This window comes from Rhinopithecus bieti, unplaced genomic scaffold (assembly GCF_001698545.2).
Source record: "Rhinopithecus bieti isolate Rb0 unplaced genomic scaffold, ASM169854v2 scaffold_49727, whole genome shotgun sequence".
NCBI lineage: Eukaryota > Metazoa > Chordata > Mammalia > Primates > Cercopithecidae > Rhinopithecus > Rhinopithecus bieti.
Window position 1 is genome coordinate 51,166 of NW_016819555.1, and position 3,076 is coordinate 54,241.

Genomic DNA, 3,076 nt, shown 5'->3' on the forward strand with positions numbered 1-3,076 from the left:
GAGGTGGGCGGATCAGTTGAAGTCAGGAGTTTGAGACCAGCCTGGCCAACATGGCAAAACCCCATCTCTACTGAAAATACAGAAATTAGCCGGGTATGGTGGCTCATGCCTATAGTCCCAGCTACTTGAGAGGCTGAGGCAGGAGAATGGTTTGAATCCAGGAGACAGAGGTTGCAGTGAGCCAACATTGCGCCATTGCACTCCAGCCTGGGTGACAAAGCAAGAGTCTGTCTAAAAAAAAAAAAAAAAAAAAAAAAAAATGGAGATACTAGAGGTTGCACAGTGCTGAGAAATATGAGGTTCTGACCTAGCCAGAGTGGAGAGAACTTTTTAACATCATAGGCATTCACTTGAAAAACCACACCTTAGGGGAAAGAACTACTTCTTGGAATAGAGACTACTCTAGGCGGGGCGTGGTGGCTCACGCCTGTAATCCCAGCACTTTGGGAGGCCAAGATGGGCGGATCATGAGGTCAGGAGTTCGAGACCAGCCTGGCCAACATGATGAAAACCCGTCTCTATCAAAAATACAAAAAAATTAGCTGGGCATAGTGACGTGCACCTGTCATTCCAGCTACTTGGGAGGCTGAGGCAAGAGAATCGCTGAACCCGGTGGCCGAGGTTGCAGTGAGCTGAGATCAGGGCACTGTACTCCAGCCTGGGAGAAAAGCAAGACTCCATCTCGAAAAAGTAAAAATAAAAGGCCGGACGCGGTGGCTCACGCCTGTGATCCCAGCACTTTGGGAGGCTGAGGCGGGCAGATCACAAGGTCAGGAGATCGACACCATCCTGGCTAACACGGTGAAACCCCATCTCTACTAAAAATACAAATAAAATTAGCCGAGCGTGGTGGTGGGTGCCTGTAGTCCCAGCTACTCGGGAGGCTGAGGCAGGAGAATGGTGTGAACCCGGGAGGCGGAGCTTGCAGTGAGCCGAGATCGTGCCAGTGTACTCCAGCCTGGGTGACAGAGCGAGACTGTCTCAAAAAAAAAAAAAAGACTACTTTAAGACTGCCCTAGTAAAGCCTAAATTATGCCTCACCAGGATCAAGGATCAAGAAAATTAACTGCCTCTCAGAACAAAACTCAACACTTTTCAAAAGATGCAACATAATCCAGATTCCTTACAACATATCACCCACAGTGTGCAATCTACAATGAAACATTTACTAAACATGCCATGAAACAGGAAAACATGACCCATAAACAGAAAAAAATGCCATAGGTTCCCGTTTTTTATTCCTTTCCTATCTTCCCTTTCCTTCTCTGTTTCTGTTCCTTTTCCATCTTTTTTTTTCTATGTACCTCTTCCCTTTCTTTCCTTTCTCTATCTATTTCCTTTCATTCGCCCCCCCTCCAATTTTCCATCTGTTCTCATCTTTTTTTCTTTTTTCTTTTTTTTCTTTTGAGATGGAGTCTCGCTCTGTCACCCAAGCTGGAGTTCAGTGGCGTGATCTCAGCTCACTGCAACCTCTGCCTCCCAGGTTCAAGCGATTCTCCTGCCTCAGCCTCCTCTGAGTAGCTGGGACTACAGGCGCCCACCACCACGCCCAGCTAATTTTTATATTTTTGGTAGAGACAGGGTTTCACCATATTGGCCAGGCTGGTCTCTTAACCCCTGACCTTGTGATCTGCCTGCCTGGGCCTCCCAAAGTGCTGGGATTACGGGTATGAGTCACCATGCCCAGCCCTCTTCTCATCTTTTTTTCCCTTTCCATGTTTTCTTTTATTCTGTTACCATCTTTCTTTCCCATATAACCATCGTGTCCCACATTCTTCCTTTCCCTTCTCATTTCCCAATCCCTTTCTTTATTTCCTTCCTTTCCCTCACTTTTTTTTTTTTTGAGACCGAGTCTCAGTCTCTCGTCCAGGCTGGAGTACAGTGGCGTGATCTCAGTTCCCTGCAACCTTTACCTCCCGGTTTAAGTGATTCTCCTGCCTCAGCCTCCAGAGTAGCTGGGATTACAGGTGTCCGCCACCACGCCTTGCTGATTTTTGTAGTTTTAGTAGAGACAGAGTTTCACCATCTTGGTCAGGCTGGCCTTGAACTCCTGACTTCGTGATCCACCTACCTCAGCCTCCCAAAGTGCTGGGATTATAGGCGTGAACCACCGCTTCTGGCCCCTTTCCCTCACTTCTAATCTTTTTTTCTCTTCATACCTTCCCTTCCCTGTATGGAGAAGTTGGCAGTGGGTCACCACGGGGCATCAAAGAAGTAAGGGGAGAGCTACACAAAGGCATATTGATAGCATGTTCACCAGAGTTCAAAGTTTTAGGATCTTGGTGGGTAGAGGGATCATGAAGTGGCAAGAAGATGAGATTGCTGGTGTGGTGGGGTGGGGATTACTTGCACTGAGCAAATAAGTAAATGTATTGAACGGGCTCAATAGCAGAATGAATATGACAGAGGAAGGAATCAGTAAACATGAACATAAAATAATAGAAATTATCTAATCTGAGGCCAGGTGCAGTGGCTCATACCTGTAATGCCAGCACTTTTGGAGGCTGAGGCAAGAGGATCACCTGAGCCCAGGAGTTTGAAATCAGTATGTACAACATGGTGAGACCCCATCTCTACCAAAAACTTAAAATTTAGCCGGGCATGGTGGTGCATGTCTGTAGTCCAAGCTACTTAGGGGGCTGAGGTAGAAGGATCGCTTGGGCCCAGGAGATGGAGGCTGCAGTGAGCTATGATTGTGCCGTTGCACTCCAGCCTGGGGGACAGAGTGAGACCTTGTCTAAAAAAAAAAAAAATTAATCTGAGCAACAGATAGAAAGTAAACTTAAAAATATGACCGGGTGCAGTGGTTCGTGCATGTAATCCCAGCACTTTGGGAAGCTGAGGTGGGCAGATCGCTTGAGCTCAGAAAATCAAGACAAGCCTGGGCAACGTGGCGAAACCCCTTCCCTACAAAAATATAAAAATTCACCAGGCGTGGTGGTGTGCACCTGTAGTCTCAGCTACTTGGGAGGATGAGGGTGAGAGGATCGCTTGAGTTTGGGAGGTGGAGGTTGCAGCGAGATTGTGCCACTGAACTCTAGCCTGGGTGACAGAGTGAGATGGTCTCAAAAAAAAA